Here is a 20,796-nt window from a genome sequence, read left to right on the forward strand (position 1 = left end):
TAGTGCACCAATCCTGGAGGTACTGCAATGTGAGTATTGAAAAACAAATTTGTACTGCTGTTCTGTATCTAGGGATGTTGTCTTTATTTAGCATACTGCTTACGTTTTGTGAGGATATAAGCAATGGCCATTGATATGGGTCCATTCAGGGCCCTGTTGTCATGTCCTTAACTTTTCTTGCAAAAGCACTCACTGATTTCTGAACAGTGAGTGTAAAAGCGTTAAGGTAACCATGTTGTTCCTGCTTACATTTCACATGGTTTGCATAACATTCCCTATGACTGTTTGCTTTTTCCAGGATGCTGTCACTTTTTTTTGTAGGCCACATATTGCTCTTGCCCAGTGCGTAATTTAAATTGAGCCACATCCAGGTGTTTATAGCTGGCAACAATTGGGTTGTAGTTGAAGGCAGTCTGATTTTTTCTCAGTGGGGCAGTATGGTGTTCGGTGGGGGAGAGGATGTGTCACTATGGCCAGAGCTGCTGAATTTGGAACTGGGGAACCAGGTTCAGCCTTAATACCCAGTCCGCCAGACCACTCTCTTGAGAGAGCACTATCTCATGCTAGACCTTAGAATGCTTTGCAAGACATTAGAAGACCCGTTGTCGTAGCACCAGCAGGTGGACCCTAGCATGACAGGCGTAGGTTAACCTTCAATGCTTGTCCACCACTATTCATACTGAAGTTCACCTCTATTTTTGCGGCATGCCTATGAAGCAGTACACCCTAGAACAGTGACCCTGTCACTGAGATCACATGACCCTTGAGAAGGGCCAGCTGTAGGGCGGTGCAACCGGTGTGACCGCACCAGGTGCTCACTTTAGGTGGAGGCATCATTTTTACAAGTATATTATGGTTTTAAAAGCGCTTGCTGCCTCCTTCCTGGCATCCAGTAATTTTCGGTAACAATGAAAATGTAAAGGCATGCTGCAAATAACATGTACCATGCAGATCACAAAGTGCACATAATGTAAATAGGCTAGTGTGCTACTGCATTTCTCAGAGAGATCCTTTTCTTACTTGCAGTTTATAAGTTAAAACCCTAACATAGAACAGTGAGCTATTAACTGTCATCTACTCCTCAGCAACACAAGTCACATTTTTTATTAACTTTTGATACGTTTGAGCAACAAACAATTTATTTGTTTAATTGCTGAGATCATGCTGCAGATCTTGCATTATGAGGCAAATATGGCAGAGCCACTATTATTTAGAAAACATTTGCAAACTATGATTTTTAGCCATTCATGTTTGAACTGCTGTTTTGGTTAAGGGAGAAGTGCTGATGACAGAAACTCCATGGCTCGGAGACAAATGGCTTGTTCTTCCACATCTTATCGTATTCGGGGACATTCTGTGATTAGAAGCATATTCCACTTTATGAATACATTTTATTGTCAATAACTCATTATAACCTTAAATAATCATGTGTATCCATTGGTTGTTAAAACTGTGCAGTGAAACCAAACAAATAAAAAAAATTGGGATATTGGCGCAATCTGGCCAGGCCTCTGGCTCTGCCCACTAATCCAATCCTTTGGTTATTCCCGCCCTCTGATTCTCCTCCCACAGTTCCCATACTGTTTTTTTCCCCACTTCGACCACTGATATATCGTGTTGCTGTATAGTGGGAACACCACACCAGTAAAAAGAACCATACCTATGATATTATAAATTCCAATAAACTGTTGACTAGCACGTAGCCCACTGGACAACCTGATTAATGAATCATTATCACACTGTTGTTAACAGGCACATTTTGTAAATATAGGACCTACATTTACAAACGTTACTAAGGATTCTGTATGGTCCTGTTATCTGCCAACTGTGTCCACTGGCGGACTCGGGCTGAGGAGGTCCATGCGGTAATTTGTGAGGGGGTGACACCATGATTTACCCGCATCGGGTGACACCAACCCTAGTGACGCCACTGGATAATGACTGTATAAACAAAAGTTTTGAAGATAAGAAAAATATTTGTTCTGATTATGATGTTATGTTATGTTATGTTATGTTATGTTAGTGCTATTTGTATTGCGCACGGCTGCTCCAGCGAAGGAGCGTCCCGGCGCACCGACAAGGTGGCGAACACAACACAACTGGGGAACAGAAATAATTATTAAGAAATTGGGGAGTGCAGGATTTAACAAAGCTCAGAAAATAAATGAGTTTTAGCGGCCTTGCGGAAGGAGAGCAGGTCACCAAAGGTCCGGAGTTTCAAAGGGAGAGCGTTCCAGAGTGCGGCTGCCCGCACCTTAAAAGAGCGACCCCCCACCCGACTGAGTTTGAACCGAGGGGCTACCGCTAATTCTTGGTCTAGCGAGCGCAGAGTGCGGCCCGGGATGTAAGGGCGCAAGAGTTGGTGCAGTAAGGGAGGTGATAGGCCCTTCAGAATTTTGAAGGAAAGGCACAAAACTTTAAAGTGGATCCGCTGCCTAACGGGTAACCAATGCAAGGCTCGCAAAGATTGACCGGCCGAGCAAAACCTAGGAAGACCTATGATCGCTCTGGCCGCAGCGTTCTGCACTCTTTGAAGTCGGGTTAACTCAGCCTGGTTTAATCCTATAAAAAGGGAGCTGGCATAGTCCAGCCGTGCCAAAACCGTTGCTTGCACCACCAATTGACGAGTTGCGGCATCGAAGTATTTAAGGGCAGGGCGCAGATTGCGCAGGATGCCGAAACAGCAAGCCGCCGTCCTTTTGGTGTGGCCAACGAAGTTGAGGGAAGGGTCCAGCCAAACACCAAGGTTTTTGATCTCCGCAACCGGAGTGGGGGTCGGCCCCAACTCAGAGGGCCACCAAGTATCTCCCCATAGGTCCGTCCGCTTCCCAAAGATCATCACCTCCGTTTTTTTGGCGTTTAGTTGGAGACAGTTGGACGTCATCCAACCAGCCACCGCCCTGAGTCCTTCTCTGAATCTTGGGGCATCCACCCCCGAGTCCCCGCTGATCGTGACCGCTAGCTGGGTGTCATCTGCGTACGACACCATGGTCATACCACAGAGCTTCACAACCTCAGCCAGCGGCCTCACGTAGATGTTAAACAACGTGGGGCTCAGTGAGGAACCCTGTGGGACCCCAAGAGACAGACGATGACATTTGGACTGGTAGGGCGGGGACGCCACACAGAAGGAACGATCCCTGAGAAACGAACGGAACCACTGGTGTGCAGTGCCGATCACCCCTATCTCCTCAAGACGTTGCAGGAGAATGTCATGGGAGACCGTGTCAAAGGCGGCGCTTAGGTCTAACAAAACAAGCGCCGCCGTTTGACCTGCATCCAGAACTACCCGAAGGTGCTCGACCATAGATAACAGTGCTGTCTCCGTACTGTGGCCAGCCCGAAAACCATTCTGGGTGTCGTCCAGAATGTTGGCCCGCAACAGATGACCAGAGAGGGCGGTGTTGACATGCGCCTCCGCGAGTTTGGCTGGCCACGGGAGAAGTGAAATCGGGCGGTAGTTCTCCGATTTTGTAGGGTCGAGAGATGGTTTTTTCAAAATGGGCATTACTACCGCATGCTTCCATTTCAAAGGCACTTGGCCTGATGATAGCGACGTGTTGATTAAGTCGCAAACCGGGCGAGCAAAAACCTGGTCTCTGAACATAGGTGGCTTGAGCGGGTCGTCCGGCGACCCCGACTTAACTCGGAGAGCCAAGGCCGTGTAAGACTCCAAAGAGAGAGAGGGGAGAGAGTCTAGCACCACCTGATCCAACCGGATGGGAGGCCCCATACTGGTTTGTGCAGTGGAGGAGGGGAAGGCCCTATATATGGTCTGGACCTTCTCCAGGAAGAAAGCCGCCAGCGCTTCACAATGAGTATTGGAGCTGATGGAGTTACCGGCCGGCTTCCTTGCCACAAGGTCTTTAAGGGCCTTAAAGATGGTTTTAACAGGATTCCCACTATTGCGAAACTCCAGAGCGTAGTATTCAGCCCGGGTTCTACAAACCGCGCGGTGATAAGACTTGACCGCAGCCATATACAGGGTTTTTTTGCTGCTGTCATACCTCTTCCTCCAGTCTCTCTCTGTACGTCTGCAGACACTTTTCAGAGCCCTCAGATTGCCATCATACCAGGGACTGGGGGCGCGGGAGCCACACTTACTGGAAACCATCGGGATAAGGGAGTCGAGGGCCCTGGTTACCCATCCGCAGAAATGGTCATAACCATGGAGTCAAATCTATTATAAAAATACAAATGGCTGCTCCCACCTGTTGAAACAAGGCCTCATTTACACTTTGGCATCAAGAGTACTTCATCACATCGACAGATTACCCTTTCCATTAAAGCAAAGTTCCACGTGCCTCATTTAGAGTAAATGGAACTTCAGTATGTAGATGGTCGAGACTACACTGTCCCTAACAGCTACATGCACCTTTTATGACCCAACCAAGTAAGGGCCATTGGTAGTTTTGCCACAGGTCAACCCACCCTAATTATAATTATTGTGGGTGAACAGACGGACAGTTTTCAATTTCTGTCCCCCCAGGTAAAACCAGGCATTGAGGGAAGCTCAAAACTGCAAATGATTCCCAGGCCCTGGGAGAAAACTCCTATGGCGAGGTACTCATTTTGTTTTTGAAAATAAAAGACATTGAAGGTTTCATGTATGGTTCCTTTCTCTTGAAAAATTTCAGGTTTCTTTTTTAGACACCTTTTTAAAAAAAATCGTTTTTCTGTTGGCAGGGCGTATTATTTATACTGTAACAGCAATTGAAGTATGGCAACATCCCTTCTCCATGTAATTTTTTAAATAAATCACTGTCCATCTAATTTGAAAGAACTTGAGCAAGTAGTAGGACTTATGTTTATTGTTTATACTGTAACAGCAATTGAAGTATGGCAACATCCCTTCTCCATGTAATTTTTTAAATAAATCACTGCCCATCTAATTTGAAAGAACTTGAGCAAGTAGTAGGACTTATGTTTATTGTTTATACTGTAACAGCAATTGAAGTATGGCAACATCCCTTCTCCATGTAATTTTTTAAATAAATCACTGCCCATCTAATTTGAAAGAACTTGAGCAAGTAGTAGGACTTATGTTTATTGTTTATACTGTAACAGCAATTGAAGTATGGCAACATCCCTTCTCCATGTAATTTTTTAAATAAATCACTGCCCATCTAATTTGAAAGAACTTGAGCAAGTAGTAGGACTTATGTTTTACTCTGCTACCTAAATTATTTATTTTATATTTAAAAATAGGAAATATTCATTTCTCAATATCAACAATCCTGTATATTATTGTACTGTATAATTTTTGAGCAGTTCTAAAATACTTCCTACTCTTAAACTGTTTACACATAGTTTTCATTTTTATTTTTTACTCCATACATTTTTGCATACTACACGGTGTTTATTGTGCTGCACATGTTTTACCCTAATTTATAAGTTTATTGACGTGTCTAAGTATCTTATAGGCTTCAAACTTATTACAGCACATGTTTCTCTGCATATGCTAATGGTGTTGCATAGTTTGTCCAAAACAGCCATGCATACTCATGCGTTACATTGATGTTTTTCTGCGAGTATGACTTTTTGAAATTGATATTAATAATACACTTGTTATTTTGTAACTTTTATTCAATCGTGGGGGCAGATTTATGATGGACTTGCGCCCCTTTTTACGCTGACGTTGCGTCACTTTTGTGACGCAGCTGCGGAGTAAACCCGGCGCCACTTTGCGCCCTATTTACATCGTGATGCATCTATGGAGATGCGTCACGTTGTAAACCCCTGCGCTACATTAAACCTGCATCAGGTTTAATGTATGCAGGGTGTGCGTTCCCTTGGAAATAGCCTTGCAAAAGTGACACAGTGAAATCTATAAGATTTCACTGAGTCACTTTTCCGACGCTGCTGCGTCAAAACCATGCGCCTTCTTGAAGCAGGCTTAAGGCATGATGCAGCATGTTATGTATGGGCAGCCCCTGAGCATTGCCGGAGTCGCGTTGTGCTTGCGACACGACTCCAGCAAAGCGCCGCCCTTAATCCATCGGATGCGTAACGCATCTTTTTATTCATGCGCCATGATGTGCCGCATTGTAAATGCGGCGCATCATGGGTGGCGCAAGGGTAAACTTGCGTGACCCATCTTTCCTAGCGCATCCTTGCTGATTTGCAGGGATGCGCCAGGAAACATAAATCTGTCACATGGTGTTGTACAGCGCACTACTTCCCCGTTAGTGTCTCAAGGCGTTTAGGCTTATTTTTCTTTTTTTTTCCGGGGGTGCTCTGAGCATCTTCTTTGTTATTATTCCAAGTGCCAGGTTTTGAGGTCCTTTCTAAATTTGTGGGGGTTTTTTTCGGTGTATTTGGAGTTCTTTCCAAGTCTTGGTTGCTTTGTAGGAGAACAATCTTGTATTTTCTCTGGTCCTGTGGAAACTAGGGACTGTGGCTATTTTGAGGTCAGTTGATCGGAGGTTTCTGAGGTGTTGGGGAGGATGGAGGTTTGGTCATTCAGCTGTTGTGGTCCTTTGTTATGGTGCCATTTTTAGTCATGTGTGAGCACCTTGAACATTATTCTTCTTTCTATGGGCTGCCAGTGGATGTCATGGAGGTTTTGGGTAATGTGGTTTTGTTTTGAATTTTCGAGGATGAGTTTGCCTCTGCGTTCTAGACAGTCTGGAGTTATCGAAGGAGTGTTTTCTTGATTACCTGCTCATTGATTGTTGCCGTAGTCCATTCTTCTTGTGATGAGTGCATGTTTTAGTTTTTTTCAGGAGTCAGTTTGATCCACTTGGATATTTTGCAAAGTATGCATATGTTTTAGAACCATGCTGAAGACAAGTTTTTAATCTGGTAATTCAATGTGAGTGAAGAGCCGAGTATGATGCTGAAGTTGCGTGTGTGCTATTTTGGGGTGTGTGGTATTCTAAAGGACGGTGGCCACCATGTGTTGTCCCATGCCTAGGAAGTGCAGCATGGTATTTCTACTTCTGTTTTTTCCGTGTTGAGCTTCATCCAACTGTTGCTCTTCGAGGTTGCGATGGCTTTCATCTCCTCTTTCAAATAGCTTCTGGTGTTCTCAGCCTACTTGTTGAGTGTGAGGATGAGCTGGCTGTCATTGTTGTACGAGAATTTTTTTGTAGTAAATTTTTTTAGACAATGTTTGTGATGGTGTATAGGTAGACGTTGAAGATTGTGTGCTTGACGGATGATTCTTTTGGTACTCCGCATCTGATATCTTATTTTTCTAAGAGCAAGGGCACAATTTGTATTTTATGTGTTCTGCCTGAGAGGAAATATCGTATACAGTTGAATGCTTTTTCCTATATGCTGGCGTCCTGGATCCTGTTGACTAGTGAGCGCTTCTATATGGTTTTTAAGCCTGCTGGTAGGTCCAGGAGGATGAGGTCTGCCGTGTGGCTTTTGTTTAGTAGCCTGCTTATGTCATTATTGTCAGTGTGGCTGTTCTCTTTGCTGTTGTTGTGTAATCTGGATTGATTGGTGTCTAGGAGGTTTTCTTTTCCCTTTCATATGTGCGTGCTTGGTGTTGACGGCATGTTCGATTAATTTTTGCGGTGAAAGAGAGCAGAAACATGGGCTTTAACTTTTTTTAATTTGTTGTATCTTTTGTGGGCTTGTTTTGGTTTTGGTTTGACTTATGCGTTCTTCCAGTTCTCAGTGAATCTGACAGTCTCAAGGGAGCATGTTCATAGTTTTTTCAAAGTTTTGGTTCTATGGCAGTGTCGGCTTTGTGTAAAATGTGTGTCTGTCCGGGGTCATTAGGTGCCCTGGACTGAATGCTCTTCATTGTCTTTAGTGTGTTTTCTGTTTTGAGAAGTCCCCACAGGTGATGTAGAATTCCTATAGCCCCATGCCTGTGACATATTGTTTGTGTTAAATGGCAACAAGTTTTCATGTTTATTTTGTCTTTGGGACAAGTAGGTCCAACCCCCTACAGCATAAAACACTTTGGCTGCCAGTTTACATTGCTTCATTATGGATCAGTGAAAGGGATTGTTTGCAGTTAAGGTAATATTTGTGTCCATGTATTAATGCTGTTTAAACATGTATTTATGGTTCATTAATGCAGAGCCTTTATAATTAGGGTGATCTCTCTACGTAAATGCTATAAGCTCAGACTGCACAGACAGTGGTTCCACAATTAAAATGAATACACACGTTTTAAATGTTTAGCAATATGAGGCTATGTATAATGCTCCCATAATGCTATGATTATATGCAAATATTTGCAGAAGCTTGAAAGTTTGATTGAGGATTCTTTTTTTTCTAACGAAAAATGTTAACACAAAAATCCCAAAAAATTTCACTCTACTGCAAACCTTTAGGTACCATTTCTTTGCATCACATTTATTCAACTGTGTTGATGTATGCTAGTATCTCCCAAAAATATTCATAATGGAATATCAATATAACCATTTTTAATAACATTATGGGAAATATCAAAGTAAACAAGCATTGTTAAAGCCCTTAGGACTTAAATTCTTTGTCATCTTTTTAGTTTTTGTCAATGCGTGACTTTTTTTGCCATGGGTTTTGTCAATCCTTATTTGTGTTGGAGCTGCCGGGCCCTCACCGTTACAACAACCATTTCCAAAAACAAACATTGTTTTTTGTCTCGAAAAGCACACGTTGTCACAGTTGGTCCTGGCACTGAACAAAAAGACTGTCTAGATTTGCTCCTTGTGAAATAACAGAATGCTGTTACTCAAAGTAAATCTAGCCAATAGACAGAATTTAATAAACACAAAATGTCATAGTTAACACCCGACCTAATTATGGGACCAATAATTAAATAAAGTCTCAAAGTGCCCCCATGTCCTTGTATTAAGTGCAGATATACGGCTATCCAGAATTCACAAACTTTACTGAAGTAGGCCAAGAAATAGTACTACTAGAAAATATTTGTGAGCTGCATTGTAGCGTCAACAATATACAGTTGTATATTGTTTTGTTCCCCTCTGCCCATTTTGCCTTTTGTTCCCCGTTCTCCTGTGTTCCCTTCTTCCTTCTGTGCCCCGCTGCCCATTTTTGCCTTCTGTGCCCCCTGTTGTGCCTGCTGGCCCCCCCTTGCTGCTCCCATTTCCGCCGCTGCATCCCATACGGCCCCGCCCCTCTCCGTGCCCATTCACTGCCCCCTGTCACCTGCCTCCCAACTGCTTCTCCCTTCCATCTCCCCGTAAAATGGTGGCCGCGCGCAGTGGGTGCGCCGCTGTCGCGCATAAGTCAATTCCTTCTGCGCCTGTCCGTGCCTGGACCGCGCCCAGCGCCAGAACCCCTGTCCCCCGCACCAGCCTAAAGACCGCCTCCCATACGACGCCAGCACCCTCATCGCTCTCCACCCAGGACCGACCCTCACCTGCTGCAGGGACACCTTGAAGCGCTCCCATGGTCCCTTTGCCTTTCGGAACTGCAGCTTCTCCTGCATCTAAGACGCAGATACACCCGCCACGACAGAACACAACCAGCTCCAATGCATCCTGATCAACACTCGCTCCGCACGCAAACACGCCATCGATCTCTGTGACCTACTCAACACTGCATCACCAGACGTCGCCTTCCTGATCGAGACCTGGATGACCGAAGCCTCCTCCCCAGACATCGCCATTGCCATCCTTGATGGATACAAGATCGCCCGCAGAGACCACACCAATGGAGTCGGAGGAGGAATCCCCATCGTCCACAAGAAGAACATCAGGGTCTCAACAAACACCGACGACACTTTCAGCACTGCCGAACACATGCACTTCCATATCCACACGGACCCCAAGAGCACCCTAAGAGGCACCCTCGTCTACAGACCGCCCGGACCCCGACCACAATTCTGTGACTACATTGCCGACTTCATCATTACGCACGCACTGACCTCCACCGACTACATCCTCCTTGGAGTCCTGAACTTACATCTGTAGAACAACAACAACAGCTACTCCTCCACCCTGATAGACAACCTTGCCTAACTCGTACTGCAAGAGGTCGTCACGACGCCGACCCACATCGCCGGACACACGCTCAACGCCATCTTCTCCTCAAGCCCCCACTTATCCTTCACCCACGTCTCCGAACCCGCCTGTATCAACCACCACTGTATCCGCTTCACCTTCCGGAAACCCGTCGCACATCACCGCACCCTACAGACCCCTGTCGCTGCTGGGGCAAAATCAGCGAAGTACAACTACAGACAAACCTGGCACTCAACCCACCGACCAACCCCGACGATGGTGCGCGCACCCTTAGACGAGGGATGGACGACTGCCCCATTACCTTAGCCCCACTGAAAAAAACAAACCCTCAGAGACACCAGCTAGATAGCCACCTGGTTCACCCCAGAACTCCTAGTGTCTAAACGCACCTGTCGGAAGTTGGAGAACATATGGCACTGCAAGAATTTGCCTGGCACCCGCGCTACCCACAAATACGCCATCTGCAACCACCACCACCTCATCAGGACCGCCAAGAGGACCTCCTTCAAAGACCGCCTCGACAACAACGCACACATCAGCAAGTAGCTCTCAACGTCATGAAGGAACTCTCCAACACCAGCTCCAACGCCAATGACATCCCGCCGTCACAAGCCCTGTGCAACTCCATCTCCACCTTCTTCCACCTTAAGATCGCCAACATCCACGACAGCTTAAATCCCCTGACGACCCTAACAGGCCCCAACAAGCTGGACCCACCATAACCCACTGACCACGACCCCCTGACAACCTTGGCCAACGTGAGCATCGAAGACACAAATGGGTACAATCCACTCTGTCTCGCCGTCTTACCCTTTTCCACACCACATCTTCAACAAAGCCAGCATCCTCATCGCACCCCACCTGTGCAACATAATCAACCTCTCCTTCTAAACGGCCACCTTCCTTGAGAGCTGTAAACACGACGAGATCAATGCTGTACTCAAGAAACCCAAGGCGGGCCCGATCGAACTCAAAAACATCCGGCCCATATCCCTGCTTGCGTTCCCAGCAAATGTCATCGAGAGGATAGTCAACATCCATCTACCCGCTACCTCGAAGACAACTGCATCCTCGACCCCTCCCAGTCATGATTCCTCAGCAACCACATCACTGAGACTGCCCTCATCGCTGCCACAGATGACATCATGAACCTACTGGACAACGGCGAGATGGCTGCCCTTATCCTTCTGGACCTCTCCTCTGCCTTCGACTCCTTCTGACACCACACACTACGCGCACGACTCCACGACGCAGGGATTCGAGACAAGTCCCTGGACTAGACCTACTCCTTCCTCTCCGGCAAAACCCAGATAGTCCGCCTCCCCCCATTCCGGTTCAAAGCCTCCGAGATCATCTGCTGTGTCCCACAGGGATCCTCCCTCAGCCCGACGCTTTTCAGCGTCTACACGGTGCCTCTTGCATGCATCGCCCGACATCACGACCTCAACATAATCTCCTACGCCGACGACACACAACTGATCCTCTCCCTCACCGAGGACCCCCTCACCGCCAAATCCAACCTCCACCATGGATTGAAGTCCGTTGCCAACTGGATGGAGGACAGCCGCCTTAAGCTGAACACAGACAAGACGGAGATCCTCATCCTCTGGCCCAACCCCTCTGCATGGGACAACTCCTGGTGGCCTGCGTCGTTGGGAACAACCCCCCGCACCCATCAACCATGCACGCAACCTTGGAGTAATCCTCTACTCGAAATTCACCATGACCAAACAATTCAACGCTGTCTCCTCCACCTGCTTCAACACCCTCCGTATGCTCCGCAAGATCTACAGATGGATTCCGATTGACACAATGAAAACAGTCACCCATGCCCTAGTCAGCAGCAGACTCGACTACGGAAACGCCCTCTACGCCAGACCCCTGCTAAGCTCATCAACAGACTGCCAAGATTCCCGAATGCCTCTGCACGCCTGATCCTCGACGTCCCGCGCCACGACCACAGCACCCCCCCCCCCCACCTAAGGAACCTGCATTGGCTCCCTGTCTACAATAAAATCTCTTTCAAGCTCCTGATCCACGCACACAAGGCACTCCACACCACCGGCCCAGCCTATCTCAACAGTCGACTCTCCTTCTACATACCCAACAGGAAACTCTGCTCCGCAGACCTCTCCCTGGCTACGGTCCCACGCATCCGTAGACCCACAGCCGGATGCAGATCCTTCTCCCACTGCGCCGCCAAGACCTGTAACACCCTCCCCCTCAATCTACGACAAATCGGAGACCTTCTAACCTGCATGAGACAACTCAATTCCTCGTTGTTTGACCAGTATCAACAGCACCCCCACCCGCCTCTCTCCACCCTCAGCTCCGTGATACCTTTTGGGGTATGTATTGCGCTTTTACAAATTATTTGATTGTTTGATTTGCTCATGCCAAAATCTCTGTGTTAGCAATTTCTCTTTTACTCAACCACTATTTTCTTAACCCTTCAAGAAGTTTTATGTCTGCTATTGTTATTAGTAAATTTCCAACCTTTCCTAGTATTGGAAAAGCTTATATCAGAGTTTGTGAAAACCCTTAAAACATGCAAGTTAGTAGGTTTGCACAGAATCAAAATGGCATTCAAACCCTAGAACTGTTGCTTAACATTACCTTCTGCCTCAGTATGTAGATCTCCGTAAACATCATAACATAAGTCAATTGCTAGTATTCAAACCCTACTATGGTAGGAGCTCTTTGCATCATCAGAGAGGCTATTTAAGAGATTTTACTTAATGAGATTGCTGCCACGATTTGCCACCGCATGACATTGCACAAAAGGGACAAGTTGATTTTGTTACACGACAAGTACATTTATTAAGCAACCTGCCCCATGGACAAGTAGATATTTTATTTAATTCCACACCCCTGTCCCCAGGTAAGAAGCTTCAGGTGGATGGTGTCATTGGTTGTGTGGGTTTGATGCGCTTTTGTCGTCTTTGTTCTCTAGATTTTCTTACAGCATTTTCATCGTTAGTTTAAAGAAGGAGCTGACTTTCTTTGCACTGTTTTGGGAGTGATGGACGTTGGATTTTTCCCTATTGTGTTTTGCGAATTCATGTCTGATGGCGAAGACTTCCTTTGACTTTTTGTCGTTGGAGAGGATTATGTCAGGGATGAAGTTTTTTCTTTGTAGATTGCAAAATTTGGTTGTTTTGGTGTTGTGCTCTGATAGCTTCATTTTATGGGGGTGTCAAAATGGTGTTTTTCTCTCTTCTTCCCCAGTCTTTGTCATGAGTGGATAAAACACATGGTCGTTATTGCTGTCTTTCAACATTATTAAGGATTCCGTTGTCCGTTTTAAATGCAGTCTAATCAATAACGGACTGTGCTTTCATTATTTTTATGACATTGTTTTAACATCTCTTCAATTCTGGCCTTTTTGCCATGGAAAGACTGTCAGAACGTATTTTTGGTGGCCTGTAGTAGGGATCCCTTCCCTCTGATGGAGTACTGTTGTTGGTCATTTGCCCCCCTTTAAATCCTGGCTGGCATCCGTTGGTGCCTGCTACATGGTTCATGTCTTTCCACAAACTCACATTTCTCTATCCGACTTTGTGCTTTTTGCTGTTTTGAACACCGCACATACTACTATAGAGACATTACAGTTTGCAACCTCACAATGGGGTCCATTAGGATGTAGGGCGTATGTCCTCCACTGGGCGGCCGGTAGCAACCGCCATACCGGCGGCTGACATCCGCCTGCCATCGAAGCCCTGAACACCGCCCGTCCGATTAACATTGCGGTTGTGACCGCAGCGGTGTGATTTCCAGCCTGCCATTTTTCCCGCGGTTGCAGTCCGCCCTCTTGCCTGGCGTGCGGAGCTGGACACGATTATGATGGCGGCGGTAGCCAGTTTTCTGCGGCGGCGCACCTGACATGGAAACTCATGCGTAGAATGTCTTGGGGGTCAATTCGGGACACCCAATGTGTTGTGGTGGTGTTTTGGTTTCACTGGGGTGGTACCCATGTACCCATGTACCCACCTACATGTCCCTTCACCAGGTGGCAGGCATTGTGCAGTGCCTGCAACACAGTGCAGGGACATGCTTATTTGGACATTGGTCCGGTGCTGCTGCCTGCACCACCCCCCACAATGTTGACCGCCGCTATCCGACAGCCGCCTGCGGATTTCCACTACAGCGCCTAATAATTGGACCAGCGGTTTTCCTGCGGTACTGACGGGGGGTGTTTTACAGCTACCATGGCGCTTGGGTGCTTTTCCGCCAGTCATCCTAATGGACCAACAAGTTTGCTTGCATTGTTCTTAGTTAATCAGAAATTACAATCTATGGTCGTCTGTGTGACACACCATACCCGTTTCAGTTAAAGTAAAATCCGATCCATAACATTATCGGTTAATATATATATTTCATGGATACTTTTTTAATAGATTTGTAAAAATAAATATTTGTGTTTAATGTTTTTAGTACAGGTTTTGTGTATTGTATGTGAATTTGGTGTTAATTTGATTCAAATATATATATATATTTTTCTTAAATATTATTTAACATTTTTTATATTGTGTTTTCTATCTTCTTTTGTGCTGTTTTATAATTTTTAAAAACTTGTTTGAAATGGAATAATATTACTAATTTAATTTTTACATAAAAAACTATTCTATTCAGTATATAATTAATACACTTTTGCTTTTACGTAGTAAGTTTCATCTGTACCATTTTGTACAAAACATTTTTGTCAATTATTGGAATACACTCCATTTATTGTTTTTATTTTAAATTAATAGCTAATATTTTATAGTAATCATGGTGAGATCACTTTTTTAACTTTACATTTAGTGTGTGTTTTTATATCATTATAAGCTCTTTCTTATAATGTTATTTATTTAATATATTTAACATCAATATTTGTTATTACGTTGATTAATATTGCATTCTGTTATGTGTTTTCTTCAGAATTTCTTTTTCATTTTTTAGTTTGAAATGGCAGAAATATAGGGTAGAAAGTGAATTAAGTAGTAACGATTTGATAACTGATTATTTAACTTTTTAAATTGAAATTATTAAATAATGAAATAACAATTTTTACTTTTTAACATTTCAAAAAGATGGAACTTATTTTGGGTTTCTATTTCCATCTTTTTTGATTGATATAATTTTCATGAAATTTAATTTTTTTAATACATTTTTAGGTTTCTTGAAACTTCTATCTTGTGTTCCGACCGAATATCAAGTTTGAAATGTCCAAATATTGAGTACTAAATGTCGGGACTCAGAAATCTCAACATCCAGAATATCATCTTCACAAACAATCTTTTTAATTAAAATATATATTTTTTTTAAATGTATATATATTCAATAGTGTTTCATAAAAAATTAATTTTTACAATGTATGTCATATTTATTGTAATGTACTTTATTATATATTTTAATTATACGTTTCCTTTTTATTTTCTAGACAAACTGTTTTCTTTTTTAAAATGTGATATATTTTTGTACATTTCATTTCATTTAACTATTGCTTCTGCTTTTAATGGTGAAATAGGGTTTTAAGTATTTTCATTACATAATTTGAAATGTAATGTTTTTATTTACAATAATTTTTATTATTTATATTTCATACTGTACATTTTTGTACCCAATTTACTATTCTTTATTTTTAAATGTTTAGTTATTTAGTATTAATTATATGCAAATTAATAAGGATTACTTTTTTATTTCTTTTTGTGTGGTTTATAGGGGTAACGTTTTGGAATGTTTTTTACATTTTTTTATTACTAATTGTTTACTAAATGTTAATCATTAATTTATTCCAAATATATTCAGTACATTGTGTCATTAAAGTTTTAGGTTGGTTCAGGGTTTGAAATCTGGAAATGCCGTTATTTTATTTTATTAGATTAATAGCTCGGAATTCATAATTTATTTTAAAAAAAATAATAAATATTAACATTTTTATCTATGTGTCGCTTTTGTCCTTGTTAGGGTTAAGAATTAGATTTCATGTTTATTTTTAGAACATTTTCTTGATCGTTGATATTCTACATTTATTGATATTTAATTAGCACAAATCTTTTTTTTTTAAAGTTTTTCTTTTACATAGGGTAGTAGGTTTTGAGTCATTTCATTTTAACCCCTTTCAATTACTTGTTAAATACTTTTAATTTTAAAATATAAACATTTTTTGAAATATCTAAATACTTTTGTTTAAATCGATAATTTTTCATGTTGTTTTTGGTTGGTATAGGTTTAACGTTGGTTAACATTGTCTATTTCATTTATTTTTCATCATTCATATTTTATGCAATAGTTATTATGTTGTTTAATTAATTTGTTAGGTTTGCAATTTATATCAGTCATGTGAATCGTTTTGTGTTATAGCTTATGAAATTGAAAAAGTAAATGTAGGTAATACAAAAAAGGTGTTTATATTTCAGTAAATTCACATTAAACATATATTATTTAGAAAATATTTTTTTAAATATAATATCTGTAGCTATTTGTAATTTTCTGTTGCCATTATCATATGTTTTACTTACATTTGAAATTTTAAATATATTTACTTTTTTTTTTTTTTTATATTTTATATTGCTGTTGCTTTTTTTTCGAAATCTCTTGATGTTTTTATTTTTTTATTTATTTTTTTACATTTTACGAACTAACTGTATTGACAATCTAATTTTTTACCCCACAGCAATCCAATATGATCACGACTGTTGCACTGTTTGGAATACGATTAGTAAATTTTACACCTCCAATATCCAACACTTTCCATACATTTGCGCTCACTTTAGTGTGAATATTACTTTTTTTTACTCAATATTTTCATCTTTCACAACTTTGTAGCAACCGGGAGTGTTAATAGTTCATTGTATGCCTCCGGTAGCCAATACTTTCTGTACTATTACACTTAGGTGCCGATTCTTGTCTGGGTGGGAAACCACTCCGACCTAGTTGGATCCAGAGTGTTTGTTGACCTAGCTGGACACCTACAGTTTGACCGAGTGAGTATGATGTGCACGTATGCAGTTGGACTTGGTTTCTTCCGACTCCCATAGAAGTCAATGTGATCCAGTTGTACGACGCGTACATGCAAACCAACTCTCACACATGGCCTCCACATGCCATAAGGTAAGCATCCCAAAATACTGTGACATATGGTTTGTGAAATAAAAGTGTTCTGAGTCTGACCAAATAGCAATTTCTTAACAGACTGAACAGGTAAAGAAATAACATCAAATAAGTGATCCAGGTAGGTGTTTTTAGACAGAAGCTGTTCCATTTTGAACGTAAGGTCACATTCCTGACCCTAACTGTGGAATTTTGCATTGTACACAAGCTGGATGCAGGAGAATGAACAGCACGAGAATCATTATCTTTTAAATCCAAGATCAATGTTCCAAGATCAGTATCATAGCCAAACTATCCTGTAATGGATGATTTGTACGATAAGCCTGAAACTGCACAGTGTGCAGAACTGCTAGGATGAAAGGAAGCGTCTGAGCGTGAGGCAGTTGCGACTTCAGCAAGTTTATAACGAACCAGACAAAATGCAGGAAGTACAGGTTTGTCGGAAGGTTGGAGATAGCTATGGATGGTCCCATCTTCAAAAACCAATTTTCGAGATGATTGAAGACAGGAAAACTTGTCTCCATAGAGGAGCTGCAATCACCTCTCTCCCCATAGTGCATTAATGAACACAAATTCACATTTGACTATGTGTGCTTGTGCTGAATACTGTGTACGCACGTAGAATAAAGTATCATACGTAGGGGCATATTCCAATGTCGGACATACTCATGTACGTCCAACATTGGTCATGCGCCATATCCGACCACCCTGCTGTTGTCAATTACAGCACTGCTAGTAGGATGCGGCAGAACAGGGTTCGCTTGCAATCGTATACAACACAATGCATGCATGCATTCCGAGCGGAATGGAATGAATTCATGCATCGTTAAAAGCAGGGGAGCAGTTCATCCATGCACCATGTGTTCGGCAACCCTAAGGTGCATGCAACCAGTTACAAAGATCCACTGAGGTGCACTTTATGTGCCCCATTAGGCAGGCTCACACACAAAGACAGTTCTCGACTGACTTTTTGTGCCTCAAATCCAAAAAATAAAAATCTGAGAAAAAATGCCATTGAAATCCCTTGGTTGCAAGAGGCGGCAGGGGTAGTACTGAGGGAGTTGCAGACGGCATACAGGCCGAGGCTGTTGACCACAATCTGGAAATACGTGTGGGATTCCTTTCCGATGGAGCCCATCGGAATGGGTTGGTCAGGAAGGAATCCGCACAACACGATAATAATCTGTCTGTAGGGCTCAGACAGTTGTTCTCAGCCGATCACAACGAGATCTAAATCTGTCCCTTACTTGTGAGTTTTGAACTGCACCATGTGTGGTCACATCCTATTTTATTTTTTTATAACCAAAGGTCTTTTGATGGCTCGGTCAGACGTTGAGATGGTGTGTGTTGGAGGCAATTCAGACCAACACAGTAATCTGTTCTCGAATTTTTGCAAGCTCTGTCATTTGTTTGCAAATCTTGTTTTAAGTTATGTAATTTTGTGAAAAGAAATTATTTAAATCTTTGTGTTTTATTTATATATATATATATATATATATATATCTCATGACACAAGTATTTAAATGATTACCTGCGTAAAAAAAAAAAACAATTTGAACCTAACACTAGCATACTATAACGAAAGAGTAATGTAGCAGTATTATAATAAGAAAAAGTGTTATGTCATGATCACCTTCAAACTTTTTAAACACTGTGACCCTCATTTTGATGTCATGTGGACCTCAAACAACATGCCATCGTGGTGGTCCAACAGAAATCATGAGTAACGTTAAGACTGCTAGATTTTTATACCACGGGCATAAGGGATAAGGTTCTTGGTAAATACCTCTAACAATTGGTAAGGCAGTTGTAGATTAGTATATACAAAGAAGTTGGTTAATATGCAGTAGCCGTTATATTATTTCTAACATCCATGCCCCATAGCCTTTTCCGAGTGGTCCAACAAAATCAGAAACTTTGGAAAGGTGAGTTTGTGTCTGCCCATAACAGGGGTAACAGCAGCCTTTGCAATATTCCCCTTAATCCTGAAGCCTATATTATTTGAATCCTATTGCGGATTTTGAGATTAGCATGTAATTCCAAATTTGTAGTAAATTTGATGTTACTTGTCATTTACTTTACAAAACATTCTACAAGTAAGCATGTTGTATTAATAATTTGTAAATATTAATAATAAAATTCACACACTAGGCATTTATAAATTAAATATCGTCACCAAATAGTAGTGTTGTAGTGGTTTCCCACATTGTCTTTTTTAGATTATTATAGTAAAATATTAGACAATGAGTAAGCATGAGAAGGAAAAAAAATATGAATTAATAACAATTTATTTTTAATAAAACATGTGTATTACAAATAGTCACAACGAAGTAAGTCTGGTAACCTTGCTTCCCGACCACAAACATGAGCATGTTCATACTATCAAAAATTTAAAGAACAAACTTATATTTGAATAAATATTAATCCTATAGTAATTAGAAACAAACTGTTACTAGTAATAGCTGATTGTTGACGCACTCTTGATGCCATTTCCGCAATTTCACTAACATCATGTCACTAAGTCCACGATTACCATACTGTAAACAAAGTCTCTGAACGTCATCTGATTACCTTGAATCCCATTTCCAACCCGCATTGTAAAATTACTAAAACAGTTTTGAAAAACAACAAATTACGACGGCTGGAAATTGTACAAACTGTAAAAGTATGTTACGAAAGGCATTGGTATTATCCGAATCTTTTAAAGCGGAATGGTAGCAGGCAATGGCCTGTGTTTACAGCTGAGATAAAAGGATGTAAGATTCAGACAGCATTTACAAATTGCTATGTACGAACAAGAAAAGTTCGACAGGGTGAAAGGTTTTCAAGTGATTATTTCACCCATGGGAGCCAGTATTGATGGTCGAAAAAGGGGATCCGATAGTATTCAATGGTAGTCCCAACAAATGTTGTTTGGAAGCTTTGTAATTGTTGTTGTTGGGCAGGCATTATGTTTGTTCATGAATCAAAAACAATGTCTGGAAGAAAGATTACGCCCGACATCTAAGTGAGGCCCATAGTTTAGAAACTAGTAAAAGTAAGCAGTATTATACACGCAATATTTCATTTACCAATTTTTAAACATTTTGTAATGTTTGTGTAATTTACAATTCAGACTTTTAGTATTATATTTATTGATTTCAAAAATTTAAAAAAAAAAAACATTTTTGCAAAAATTTAATAAGTAAAATAAAATCCTTAGTGATAGATTCATTCCGTTTGAATTGTGCACAGCGTCAGTCTGGATATGGATAATTTTCATCATCATGATCACTGCTTGTCAGAATGTTGGCGTCCTGAGGCTCCGCGTCAGTCTGTGTGGTTGTGGTCGCAGTGATGACGTAGCGTATGCTACTTATACGCCGGACTTGCGCACTTATATCAACTCTATCTTAAAGAAACACGTTAGTTAGATTCCTCACCTTCGAATATCCCCAGGCGTCAGACTGGATCCGGAAGATTTTTCGTCAGAAATCCCCCTTGCACGTCGCTAGGCGTCGTCTGCGGCTCCGCGTCCGTCGTTGGCGTCGTGCGCGTATCAATGGCGTCGTCGGAGTACTTATACGCCGCCCTCGCGCGCTGATGTCAGTTCTTATTTTTTCCGCGCCAGTAAGCGCCGATCCGGGAGAGATTCCCCTTTTAGTCTTTTTTGAATAAATCTTTTTGATCCTTTTTGATCCTGTCTTCGACATCTGGTGCCGGTAGGATGCCTGGTTTCAAGGCTTGCGAAGATTGCCACCGACTGATGTCGGTGACAGATAACCAACGC

At 42.1% G+C, this 20,796-nt stretch overlaps 1 long non-coding RNA gene across 1 annotated transcript in view; it reads left to right on the forward strand.

Moving 5' to 3' along the window:
* The window catches only part of LOC146801683 (uncharacterized), a 308,613-nt gene that overhangs the window by 656 nt on the left and 287,161 nt on the right, over positions 1 to 20,796 (forward strand). The gene's annotated exons all lie outside the window — the stretch shown is intronic.

This window comes from Triturus cristatus, chromosome 8 (assembly GCF_964204655.1).
Source record: "Triturus cristatus chromosome 8, aTriCri1.1, whole genome shotgun sequence".
NCBI classification, from domain to species: domain Eukaryota; kingdom Metazoa; phylum Chordata; class Amphibia; order Caudata; family Salamandridae; genus Triturus; species Triturus cristatus.